Source organism: Mobula birostris, chromosome 2, assembly GCF_030028105.1.
Source record: "Mobula birostris isolate sMobBir1 chromosome 2, sMobBir1.hap1, whole genome shotgun sequence".
NCBI classification, from domain to species: Eukaryota; Metazoa; Chordata; class Chondrichthyes; order Myliobatiformes; family Myliobatidae; genus Mobula; species Mobula birostris.
This window is the reverse complement of record NC_092371.1, coordinates 37922800-37936872: the sequence shown is the minus strand read 5'-3', so window position 1 is coordinate 37936872 and position 14073 is coordinate 37922800. Positions and strand designations below refer to the sequence as shown.

The 14073-nt window shown below is 36.6% G+C and overlaps 1 long non-coding RNA gene across 1 annotated transcript in view; it reads right to left on the bottom strand.

Moving 5' to 3' along the window:
- Positions 1-653: 653 nt before the first annotated feature.
- The window catches only part of LOC140208229 (uncharacterized), a 60515-nt gene continuing 47095 nt past the window's right edge, over positions 654-14073 (bottom strand). The window contains exons 4-6 of the long non-coding RNA XR_011888700.1: positions 7902-8077; positions 3166-3207; positions 654-741 (exon numbers count right to left, since the gene is read on the bottom strand). This is a non-coding gene — a long non-coding RNA (uncharacterized lncRNA). The remainder of the gene's footprint in view (positions 742-3165; positions 3208-7901; positions 8078-14073) is intronic.

Here is a 14073-nt window from a genome sequence, read left to right as displayed (position 1 = left end):
ATGCAACAATTAAAATAATGACCATAAAAATTGATAAATCCTTTGCTTTAGAGCTCCGTGAGCAGGAGGACCTCCTGTTGCTATGTTGCAAAAAGTGGTCTGTTTATTTGTATAATCTTTGATATTGAAGTATTCTAATTCAAAAGTAAGAAGTGGACTGAAGACATGTAAAACTCTAAACCCTAAACATGCTGTTGTCTTGCATTCGTTCCAATAATTCTGAAATTCATAACACTAGTAATAACCCTTTATGTCTGTGAACTAGCACAAAATGCTCTTAATACCTCAGGATATTCTTAAACTGATAGTGTATAGATCCCCTATTGCACTTGGAAGGCAAATAGAACCTCTCACTTAGAACATGCTGAGATCTGTGTTGTCTCTAGCCGATGGGGAGCTGCTGCCTCTGCAAACTGTCCTGATTTCCTCATTAGCATCCTGACAGAAAGGTTAACAATTCCCATTCCATTGTTTGAGAAATGCACAAATGTATTTCTACAAATTGGAATGACTGAAAGATAGCAATATGATTGGTTTTATTGTTCCATCATGACCACTATCCAAACATTGAAATGATTGAACAAACTATGAACTCACTTTAAGGACTCTACAACTCATGTTTTCAATTTTATTTTATTTTTTATTTGCAGTTTGTTGCCTTTTGCACATTGGTTGTTTGTTCATCTCTGTCATGTGTGTTTCTTCATTGCTGCTATTGTGTTTCTTTCTATTTCTTGTGAACTGCAAGAAAATGAATCTCAGGTTAGCATATGGTGACATATATGTACTTTGAAAAAGGATCTGGTGCTTTCCTGGCATAGATGACGAATAAACTCTTTTCGGGCTTTCAGCCAGGTACAGGTATCGATTTTAACTGACGTTTCGAAGGCAAACTCTGCAATGTCATTGAAATGTCAGTTAAAATCAATACCTGTACCCGGCTGGAAGCCTGAGAATAGTTTATTCGTGATATGAATCTGATAATAAATTGACTTTGAACCCCAATCTTATTCTCCCAAATTTGATCCATACAAAGATTTCATTTTATGTCGAGTTGCATTACAATTGTGTAACTAAATCACATCTAGGGTAAGGCTAACAGTGCTTCAGACTCTGATGGGCCCTTAGTCTAGCAGATGGAAGTACACAAGAGTGTCAATGTTATATTTCAAATCCTCTCAGGCTATCACTAATTTACTTTTCAAACTCTGGGCTGCAGTCAAAGGATACTTCTACTGTCACAAAAACAAACATGCTGGAAGAACTCAACCAGTCAAGCAGCGTCTATGAAAAGATAAACCAGTTAATGTTTCATGTTGGAGATCATTCATCTAAAGTTCTGATGATGAGTCTTTGACATGAGATGTTAAACGTTTTATCTTTCTACAAATGTTACTTGTCTGACGGAATTCTTACAGCATTTTATCTTCGTGTCAGATTTTACCACCTGCAATTTTATTTGTTTTCCGATACTTCTGTGTGTAACCTAAGCTAGATTGCTTGGATGTGTCTAGGATTCAAAGGTACCAAATGTTCCCATTAATAAAGAATTCTTCACAATTGAAAAGACACCACAACCTACAGGATCCCAGCCAACTCAGGCACTGATGTTTTGTCACATCTGTTGTAACTAAATCCTGGAACACTCCACCCAACAACCCTACAGATTCCAGTGTTTCATGAAGGTGCTCAGAATAATTAATGATAAGAATAACATACGGCCTTGCCAATGATGCCTACATCCTGAAAAATGAATACAAAAATCTTGTCTTTGCTTGCTCAATATCTAAGTTAATGTAGCATGACTCTGAGATCATTACTGTACCCTGGTTTACTGGAATATATTTGCATGGTCACCTCATCTTTGTTCACTGTAAGATTAATCAATCTTTGACATAAATAACCAGAGGGAATAGTTACCAAATTTTAAAGAGAGCATTTAGAAGAAATGGCACTTACAGTAACTTGAAACTTTATTAAGCTCTGTAGAATGCCAAAGCAATAAAAAGCACTAGTGCTGAAAATGAATCTGACCCTTGCAAAATGTGCCTTTACCTCTTGTTGCAGTAATGTGGAATCATTGATCCATCCTCCCTCTCTCTGCTGGCTTCAGGCTAATTGCAATCTGACAAAGTTCAGAATCCTTTTAAAATATGGCGATGTTGGAACATGGGATGTCCATTCATCTCATTGGACCTGTTCAGCCATTCCATTTGATCAGTCTGATTTGATGCCTGTCCTAAATATTTATTTGTTTCGGTTCTACTGATGCCCCCAATAACCTTGCTGAATTAACATTAGTAATTTCAGAACAAAAAAAGTATTAAAACCAAGATATACATAATTGCAATCAGAAGAATTGATATCCACTGGATTCCAAGCAGTGTTTACTCTTACAAATGTAACCAAAGAAACATTCAGTAAACACCTAGCTGAATGTTTATAATTCACTGGATGCTTTGACCCATTGATCAGTTCTAAACACTTTAAATGATCTGTGAGACAGGCCCTCATTCAAGGACGATGACAGCTATCCATCAAACCCTTGTCATGCAGGTCTATATCAGCCAATCTGAGGTATACCTTCCCTGCAGCCTGGAGAATTGATGAACTACAGAAGAGAATACAATATATAATCCTTTATGGACAACAGCACTTTGTATCTGTCATAATTCTATTTTTTTAAAGAAATTGCTTTATCATATTATACTGAAAGTGATGTATCTACTAACACTATAGATCCTATCCCAAGTACTCCTATGCTAATTCCATCTTGGATAATTATATCTCATATTTTGAACTGTTGTATCTCAATAACATTGGAAGACAGAGCAGCAGAAGTAAGCCATTCGGCCCATTTAATCTAGTCCGCCATTCCATCATGGCTGATTTATTATCCCTCTCATCCCCATTCTCCTGCCTTCTCCCCATAACTTTTGATGCCCTTTTGATGCCTGTGGCAATGAATTCCACAGATTCACCAGCCTCTGGATAAGGGAATTCGTCCTTATCCCTGTTCTAAAGGGACAATCTTTTATTCTGAAACTATGCCCAGTTTATGAGGCTTCCTGCTTAAGTGTCCAACAATAATCAGCCAGCATTGATGGATTCCAGTTGCCCTGATACTGTTTCGCATGACTGCAATGTTCTGGTGAAACCACTCACCATGCTTGTCACTGACAGCACGGAGATTTACAGGAAAGAAGCCTAAATGAGAACACAGAAAAAGAATCTTTAGTGACATGTTGCACTTCATGGTTTTAAATGCTTGAAACATGTTGTCAACCAGCTGCACATAGTCAAAATCAGAATCAAAATCATGTGTCGTGGAATTTGTTAACTTCGCAGCAGCAGTTCAATGCAATACGTAATATAGAAGAAAATAAATAAATAAATAAGCAAATCCAATACTGTAATAGGTAATTACGGTATACTCATATTGAATAGATTAAAAATAGCACAAAAAAACCCAGAAATAATAAATATTTAAAAAGTAAGGTAGTGTTCATGGGTTCAATGTCCATTTAGGAATCGGATAGCAGAGGAGAAGAAGCTATTCCTGAATCGCTGTGTGTGTGCCTTCAGGTTTCTGTACCTCCTACCTGATGGTAACAGTGAGAAAAGGGTATGTCTTGGGTGCTGGATGTCCTTATGTCCTGAGTACTTTATAGGCTAGTACCCAAGATGAAATCAACTAAATTTTTTAACCCTTTGCAGCTTCTTTCAGTCCTGTGCAGTAGCACCCCCCCCCCCACCGTACCAGACGGTGATGCATCCCATCAGAATGCTCTCCACTGTACATCTTTAGAAGGTGTTGAGTCTATTTATTGACATACCAAATCTCTTCAAACTCCTAAAGAAGTATAGTCACTGTTGCCTTCTTTATAACTGTATCGATATGTTGGGTGCTCTGCAGTAGCCAAGAAAAATTTCGCAAAACACCTTTGAATGCCTTCCAAGCGATTTTCTCTGATCCCACTAGAAGTTCTTCGAAATATCAGTCATTGATAAACTGTTTGATTTGTGGACCAAAAAATGCCTTCCTTAATCTTTACATCAATTAATCTGATCTGAATTACAAATTTTTAAAAAATGACCAATTTCAAAAAAATGGTCCATGATAAAGAAATTTCATGGTGAGTTTCATGATCAGCAGCCCAAAATCCATAAGATAGGCCCAAAAGTATTCAGGAAGCAAAATTTTTGTTGTCCAGTGTTATTTTAGACAGGACACAGGTTACTAAAAGATGAGAAAGGAGTCAGTCCATTGATTAGAACCTGCATCTCATCTCAGAGTATGCACTTCTGTGCTTGTAGCACTGTGTCAGTTTGATTCACAAGGTTTGTTTTGGTTTCCTAAATATATGCCAAAAGTTACTTTTTCATTAATAATGTTTTATTTTGCTGATTATTGATGTCTTATGGACTGCAGTATTGATATGCTTTCAAAACAGTGATATTACTTTGTTGCCATTCTCTCCTGTACTACTTTGATAACTTGCTTCTACTAATATTGCATAATTAATTAATTAGGGTCACAAACAATATACAGTAGAGTCTTTTCAACTAAACTTTCAATATGATCAATGGCGTCAAAAGGACAACAGAATAAGAGAATTCCAAATTGAGAATGAAGCATTACCCTTCTTCAGAGATCTTAATGCCAAAAGACCAATTGTTTAACTTTAACCAAACAGCAGCATTTTAGGTTCAGCAGAGAAGTTTTCATTGCCAAATGTTATTGATTGAACAAAGACCTACAGTCACCCTTTGAGTTAGCAACAGTGTTACCTATAGCTGTGAAGGTCACTGCTGCCATGAATGTGTATGCTAGTGGCTCTTTACAGGCTGTAAGCTCTAGGGAGTGATTATGCAGGTAACTCACAGTCAGCTATGACCATCAGCATACAGGAGGTCACTGATGCATTGCTGATTAGGGATTCCCAATACATACATTTTCCTAAAGCATGGTAGCAGCAAATTGGCAATGATTAAAGGCTATGCAGTCATTTTCTGAGAATATCTAATATTGTCTGTTTTATAAAATTAAATTGGAATGACTTTGCCTCTATACAGAAGAAAATATTCTATTAAAATCAAACTACAAGAGGATCCTAATGTACAGAAATTATTATACAAGTTCTGCACAAGCCATTATTTGGTTGTATATATGTACAGTCAGGTGGCAATAAACTTGAACTTGGCTTGGACGAGCTTGATAAGATACAGATTCTCACTGTGTTACAGTTTTCATACTTTGCCTTAACTATTGCTAAACTATTCTCATGATTAACAACCATCCTTGAAAATCAAATGTTCTGGGGCAATGATATGCTACCATTTAATGTGAAATTACACATTTCTAAAAGACCTCATGCTCATAATTTTGTTCTATAGAAATGAAATATGGATAATATATAAGATTAGAAAAAAAATCTATCCCTTCACAAGTGCTACACTTGTATTGCAATTATTATCATTTGATATGATGAAGAGAAGTTGTGGATCATGCCCAGCAATTAAGTACTTTTACCATTCTAAATAATATTGGCTTATGCCGTGCTATTTGTCTAAAGAAAAGGCAACAGTATGTGCCCAAATGCATTTTATGTAAGGAGCACTGTTCAGGTTCAAAAATGACTGCAAAACGGACAAGGCATTCAGAGCAAACCAAAGTATTTGGGAAGAAATAGCTGGCGACAAAATCCCACGTGGAAGCAGAAAATAATGATCATTGAAAATGAGTGCACCCAACGAGCATATTACAACATTGATATTGGTATTGGTTTATTATTGTCACATGTTCGAAATTTTAGTGAAAATCTTGTCCTGCATACTGTTTATAGAGATATAATCTAATGATTAGTTCATTGTGCATTCAGCTAACAATGCAGAATAATGTAAAGACTACTGATAAAGTGCAATGCAGATCAATGATAAAGTGGAAGATCATAACAAGGTAGATTTGAGGGGAAGAGTCCATTTTACTGTACAAGAGATCTGTTCAAGAGTCTGATGACAATAGGATAGAAGCGGTTTTTAAGTTGGTGGACATGCTTTTAAGCTTTTGTATCTTCTGCCCACAAGAGAGGACTGAAAAGAGAATATCTGGAGTTGGTGAGTCTTTGACTATGCTGGTGGCTTCACTAAGGCAGCAAAGAGTATAGACAGAGTCCACAGGAGGGGAGTCTGGTTCCTGTGAGTTGTTGAGCTGCAGCCACAACTCTCTGTAATGCAGCATCATAAAAGGATCTGTTATCCCATACTAAAAATTAACATCATAAATGATGCTGCTCACAAGCTCAATAAAGGAAGTATTCAGACTATTATTTATTACAAACATTATGCTTATTGTAATCTATGCACATTACTTTCCATGCTTTTGTTTCTTATAACATTGTAAAAACATTCTTATAACATAGTGTGACATTTAGGCATTAGATGTAACAGTGTTAGATGTTGAATTTATTGCCATTAACACTTATTACACTGTGTAATAAGGATCAGAAATGTTCTTTTCTCTCTGGATGTTTTGCTGGTTTCCATTCTTTGTGGTCCAACACATTGAAAGCAATTACAGAGATGGCAAATAAATTCCTGACTAGAGTCATCTTTTCACACTATTTTAAACAATTTAAGTAAAACAGATTAACTGATGTAAATCACTATGAGATCTTGCTGTGCATGAATTTTATTGCACATCCCCCTTACTACATGAGCTATTTGTCAAAAAACTTACTTTGGTTGTAAAGCACTCTGAAATAGTACTGGCAGTGAAAGGTATGGTAAGCAGGTAAATCTTTATTTGTTCAAGTGAAAAGGGACAGATTATTCAGTTTGACCATATGTACAGATAGACATCTATAAGCTGGCATCGTGTTATGATGTCATTGGAGTTTAATGGGTTCTGTTTACTTAGCTCTCCAGGTGGCTTTTCTATCGCACATTGATCCTCTATGATACAGAGGTATGTTTTGAAGAGGAAGGGAGGACAAAACTGGGGAACATCTTAAACATTGGCAAAATATGGAAGATTGGAGCACGTCCAAGCAGCAAAAGAAAAAGCATAGCATGTTGAAATAGAACAGAGCAAAAATAACCAAAGCCAGTTTATGTCTTTCCCTGACTGAAGCAAAAATGGACAAATATGGTTTCATGCTGGTATACTTTTGGCAATTTTGCATGATTTGTGCTCCTAACACCATTCCAAATGATTAATAATATTAGATGTTATCCAGATTAAACATAATATCCCATTGTTTGAAAAGGAAACTGAGTTTCATATACTTTGCTTGGTAAGAACAGTCATCTGCATATCAAAGGAACCATTCAGGTAGCAGGCCTCTGTTATCTTTTCTATTGGGACAGGATATAGATAATAAACACAGCAGTTTAAGTTATGTCTATTTCAGTCATTCCTGTACATCTGAATAAATCCATGTCATTGTTTTGCTTTAAGCAGTGTAAATATTCAGTGGTCAGGAAAAAGAAAATATTGTATGATTTAAAGTTCCTTGAAGTCTAGGTTTGTGCTATTGTCATAGGGTTTCATATAGTTTGGCAGCAAAGAACTGCAGCTCCCAAGAGCAAGCTTTACTTTGTTATCCAACCTTTCAAACAAAGCACTTCATTTATAACCGAAATCCACATATATGAACTCAAACCACCCACAGTTGTAAGTAGCTTTGAGCAAACACAACATACCTAATTCTTCTGATTTCAGAGACAGAAATTTAAATCTGAAGAAAATTAAAATTTACCAGAATTGAATAACACAGAAGTGTTCTTCAAATATGCAATGCTTATTAAAATAATTTATTCTATATCAACATGATCTATAAACTTTAGGATAACACAATATTTAAAGATTTTATAAATAAATATAAACCATCTCTCTGTACCTTGGGTGCACTTGTAGTCATTGTGGTATTAAAAAAAGCAGTTTCTCAAATTCTTCATCATTGCGATGTGAACTACACCTCTGGAAAACTTGCCCACACATAGGACTGGATTACATTTGTTGAACAAGACTGCTCCTGGGTATGAATTGCAGCTCTGCAAGTGCGACAGAAACCTCCTGGGGAAAATTGTAAAGACACATATTTCCAATTTGTTTTGGGCAAAACTTCAAAGTTCTGCCTAGGTTAAAAGATCGAGCCATAAGTGTTACCATTTTAAAACCAACATCTCCGCTAATAAATCCAAACACAAATGCTGCATCTAACTCTTGACCTTACCTTACAGGAGCCCTGATGTTCTCTTCATACTAAGCTAAGAAAAATACTTCCATTTATTTCACTATTACAATTTATTTCTTCAGATAGTGAGTTCATTGGTTAAGATTCTCCTCCTTTTTTGCTCTCTGACAATATTCTCCCCCAATAATTGCTTCCAAATCCAGCTTTTCTTGATGACATTGGTCATAAAACCCAGAAGCGTGAAATGGATTTCTTTTAAGTAGAACTCTCTTCCTAAACAGCAGATGATCAAGCAGAGTTTTGAAGATGAATGTTATACTCATCTTTCGATATGGATGTGGACTGACCAGAAATGTTATCCTATGGATTCCAAACTTAGTTTTGATATCAAAAGAAAAATAAGAACAAGTTTTATCTACCGCTATTCACTGACCGGCATTTCTTGGCTTATTTTGTGAATATCAAAGGCACAAATATAGTTAATGAGGACAATGTGAAGGGAAAAATGCAGCTTTTGATAGCTAAGAAGAAAAAAAATAGCGATTACAAAGCCAAAGAACACCTTTGAAATGTTGTCAATGCCATAAGATACATCATGGTGCAGTCAACTTGTGCACAGCTCCCTGTAAATAGTACCAATAATAACCAAATTGGTGTCTAGACTGCCAGTTATTGACACCTCATTTTCGCAGCATTGTGCAACTTAAAATCAATCAGTTCCAGAGTGAAACAGAATAACAAACAATTCTAGATCATTTTGTATCACTTCAGAAGGTCAGCTATTTATTTCCTAGTCCCAATAATCTTTGAAGCCCTAATATAATTGTTGAGTCAGGTCATGCAGGATAGATCATTCCTAATACAACATCCTTCTGTAAGACTGAAAGGCAACCAGGACCATATTGCCCCAGGAACTCCCATACTTGGACACTGCTGGGATAATGTACCCTTGCCAGCAGTGCAAGGAAAATCAGTGATGAAGGGGGGCAATCATTTTAATTGTTCAAGGACATATTCCACCTAACTTCATTTTTATGGCTCTCCTGCATCGCACTCATAACTATTCCTACCCTTAACTTACTATCTCATTCCTAGGCAAACTCATAATTGCTTCTCTTTAACCTGAGGTCTGTTTTGCTGAGATCTGTGCTGATGTGTGTCCAGACACCTTGATTTGGCTGACTTAACAGTTCAAAAGCAATTTAAGATGGACTATAAATATTCAGGCAGCAGCTTGGATTTATATAGCACCATTCGCTGCTTTGATTTGTTCCAAAGTATCTTATAGTCAATGAAACACTAATAAAAAGTGGTTATAGTCGTAATGTAGGAAATGCAACAGAGAATTTGTGCAAAGCAAACATTCACAGATAGAGATATTAATTACATAACATTAGTTGGAGAATAAATAGTAGTAGGCAGCTGTTAATCCCAGAGGATCATGGGTTTGCACCTCTGGTGGACTGTGTCCTCTCAAGGGCGCAAGCCTGGATGGGGAGATTTGGAGAACCGGCTGTTGCCCTTGCAGTGGGTTCCCTCTCTCCATTTCACTGATGTAGTCCAAGGGAAGGGCAAGCGCCGATACAGCTTGACACCAGTGTCATCGCAGAGGTTGCCAGAGTGAAGTTGTAAACAACATCAAACTACCTTAGGGACCCCGGCTCCAGATTTCTTCTTCAGGGTTTACTCCCAAAATCTTTCTCATGGATGGGTGTGACCGTAAGGCAGCGGAGGTTTCAAATCAGAGTTTTCCTTCTACAAGGTGGGCTGCCGTCCAAGCCTGATGAGCCTCATCTGCCAGAAGCAATTGGTTTAGAGGCACCAGTGGTCTGTCTTTGCCCCTTCTCTTGTCAGTAGAAACAGTTCCGCTGAACCTAGTAGCTAAGCCACACGTGAAGGCTAAGAGTTGAACTTGGTTGTCAGAGGCTGTTAGAGACACTCGGCATTTGGAGCACTTTATAGGTAGTGGGAGCTTATCCCACTATGACAACTAAGGAGAATAAATATTGCTCAGAATATTGGAGATAAGTCCCCTGTTCTTCTTCAAAGTTATGCTGGGAGAAGCAAAAATAGTTTGATATATTATTTGAAAGGTAGAATCATCCTCAATGTAAAACTCCTTCAGCCATTCTGTCAACTATCCAACTGAACTTTTGTGCTTGAGCATCATGACTGAAACCTGAACATTCAAATCATCATTTTAAACCTCAACTGCACTTTCATTATTAGCTTTCAATCTTCAGACGTTGACATAGTTTAAAGTACTGTGGCTCAGTGTAAATTCAAGGAATACCACATAATTCTTTGAAACTCAGCATTGAGTTGAACAAGTTTAGATAAATGTTTTGCTCTTTCATCTGTTTTATCTAGACCAGGGGTGGCCAACCTTTTATATTCCACGCGTCAATTTTTTTCACTCACGAGTTCAGATGCACCATACAACTCTTGTACCCCCATTCAATTCTTGTCAAAACATGTTCATATAGAACTCGTGTGTGAGAAAATTGATGCATGGAATGTAAAAGTTTGGCCACCCCTGATCTAGACAATCTTTTGTTTCTACCCTTCTCCTGTTAATATACCTATTCCCCTATAACGTACTTCTTTTCTTTTATCATGTCTGACTTGTAATATATGTGTGCAACAACTAATATCAGTCAATGAAAAATAACTGTTGCTTTACTGTTGTCATCTTTTTGAGGATTGTGCTATGTGATTATCCATTGAGATGCATTATATGCAGACAGTTCCAGAGGCAGCTGCCTTGGAAAAAAGCCATAGAAAGAAAGCATTCAAGCTTTACAAGCTCGTTCACCAATATATTGCATTTCTTGATTGCTTGAATGTCTGATTACTTTTCAGTAATCAGAGAGAGAATGAGACTGATACTGAGACATGGCGTGAAAAATGTTCATTAAATGAAATTCAGATACTGATTTCCCAGTATGATCCCTCCCAATTGAACTGATGGGTAGGCATGAGACACAAGTTATGCGATTAATTTACAAGAGTTGGCAATAGAACAAATAATGCCATCCAGACTGTTGGGACTCTAGAGATTTAATCTATCTAAATGAATGGTGGCAGAGGAGGAAGAGTTAATGCCATATACTGAGCTGGCTCCAGTAGATAAACCAGAACAGGTAAAAGCAAAGATTTTATTGATTCGTATCGGTCACAAGGGGTGAGGATTGCAGCATTACGTAAAACTCTCATATGTGATGCTGGGGAATGCAATTGATGTATTACAAGTATGTTTCTACCTGTCTAGGAATGAATTTGTTAACTGTAATAAGTTGTCTACATTGAAACAAGAACAGAGAGATTTTTAACAGAGCTAAGACTGGGTACAGATCATGTCAATTTTGCAGATGAACTCATGATTATCAGAGATCAGATTATATGTGGAATTGGGGAGCCCATGGCTAATACATAATAAAGAGATAATTCCTTCTTATGGAGACAACATGAGAAGCTGAGAGATTGTGTAATGTAGAGTGGCAAATCGTTTCTGCAATTAGAACATGATAAAGAAGATGTTGCAAGCCCACTGAGCGGCTGAATTGAGCTGTGTAGGGATAGAGAGAGGATGAAATGCAGACTTATTGTGTCAAGTGAGATAAATTTATGGAAAGAACATGCTGAAGATGTGCATGCATCAAAATGTGGGTGTAAAGGCACCAGTTAAATTTTATCCAGACTCTGGAGTTACCTATTATGCCTTATTAATGTAAATCATTAACTTACAGTCAATGCAGTTGGAACTAATGAGTTATGCACTATTGATACAAAACAAATCCAATCTATCTAATCATCATTTAATCAGTCATTAGCAAAATGATGAAAGCTTGTATATGTTCAAGAAGCACTTTTTCACCACTGACTTATTCACTGCTACAAACGTTGAGTTTCTCAAGGATCACGCTACTTCATACCTCAGAGGCTCGGCTTGAATATGAACCAGAGATCTGAATTCAGAGGTGAGGTGAGTAGAATTGATATCAAGGCAGTATTTACCATGTATGTTATCAGGCATCCCTGTTTCCAAATGCAACAGAAAATGGTTCAGCCTCAGGCCCTTCCAGGACAAAGGTCAAATTATATCTGTTACAACCTTATAGGACAAGGTGAAAGAGTGAAAATGTGATTATTGGTTATTTTACTACATTCTGGAAAATAGTCTTCTTATAAACTACTCATTCATCAATGATGAGTCCCCTGTTCAAAGGATGTTAGTCCCAGAGTCATGAGGGACTAGGCTATGGTTCAAAATAGTTAACTTTGTGATGACTGCAAAAAGCTTGAACCTCATCATCTTCCTTTCCATGGAGTGATGAAAGAGTGGAGAACAAGGTGAAGGAGGCCTAAGAAAGGCTGAAAAAAGGCTAAGTCAGTGCAGTCAAGTCCCTACTTTATCATGCAGGTCTTCCCCATTAATCCACCAAAAGGACAAGTAAGCAGCCTTGCAAAAAGATGGAAGAGATTGTATTCACAACTTCTAAAAGTTGGGGAGCTAACTGTTGGTTGATGTCGTCATTATCAGAGAAAATAATAGAGTTGCTTTCATTTGTTCCATTATTCAAAAATGAGAAGAGAAAAAATAAGACACAATAGAACACATCTTTTATATTTAGAAATAAAATTATATTGATAATGCAAAGCTCGGCAAAGCTGGTAACATTTTCATGACATTGTACACATGTTAAATAATAAAACACTATTGAAAAATAACACAGTGACCCTTTTAACAAATAAACTTTTCATTATAACTCAATAGAAGGTGAAAGATCAATTTGTATTGTCATTGAAAACCAAAAGCAGCAATAAAACTTTTGCCTGATAGAAATATGATAAAAGCCACTACATAATGCTGACAAACTAGCCTCTTTGACATAGAAATAGAGGTGCTTAGGTCACGAATTTGACCACTTTGCATAATTCAAATTACTCTGTTTTTTTTTGCCTTGTTTATTGATTTTTGTTATTTATGTGAGCTCTTTGGTTTGTTTGCCATAAATAAAGGGAAATTAGTAATCAGAAGATCATGGGGAGTACCTGAGATAAATCATGTGGCATACAGTGATCTCAACACTTGTTAATAATTTATTGATTTTGTCCTACTGTTATAATGTGTTGGCTCATTGGAAAAAAAGAGGGATATTAAATCTGGAAGTATACAAGTTTGAATAATTAAACCTCAGTATGAGTTCAAGGGAGTATTACCTTGCTAAAAATTTATTGCTTGTGAGGATAGGTAACATCCAAATTTAGGAAGTACTAGGCAATTATTTTTGAAATATCCACACAAATTTATATATATTTTAATTCTATTTTATTACCTGCCAACCCTTCACCATCCAAACCAGAAACAATTTACTGTAATCGGTTATCTTACCAGTTTGTGCATTACTATTACCCTGGGTAACAGCCACGTTATCACAAACTGCACATAGGTAGTACCCTAGGTTAGAATTAAACAGAGGTTGTTAGATCTATGAGGCTGCAGCACTCAGCACTGTGTCGCTGTGCCTACAATTGGTAAGTCAGCATTGGCATCAAACTATTTTTGAATAAAATAAACAAAAATTGGAAATTCTCTGCATTTCATGGAGAGAGGGAACAGAAGAATTAATACTCTAGGCAGTTCACCAAATTCGTGTGTGGATTCCAACATGCCAATGCACACCTCCTCCATTCCATTTTCTGTTTTCTCCATCACCTGATCACCACATGCTTTCACTTTGTGTATTTTTCTCATTTGTCATGTAATCTCTGCTGCTTTCTAGTTTAATAGAGAGATTCATTTTGGTTCTATCCTTCTCTCCTCCTTTTCCTTCATTTGAAAATGTGCTTTGTCTGAAGGTCATTGACCTGA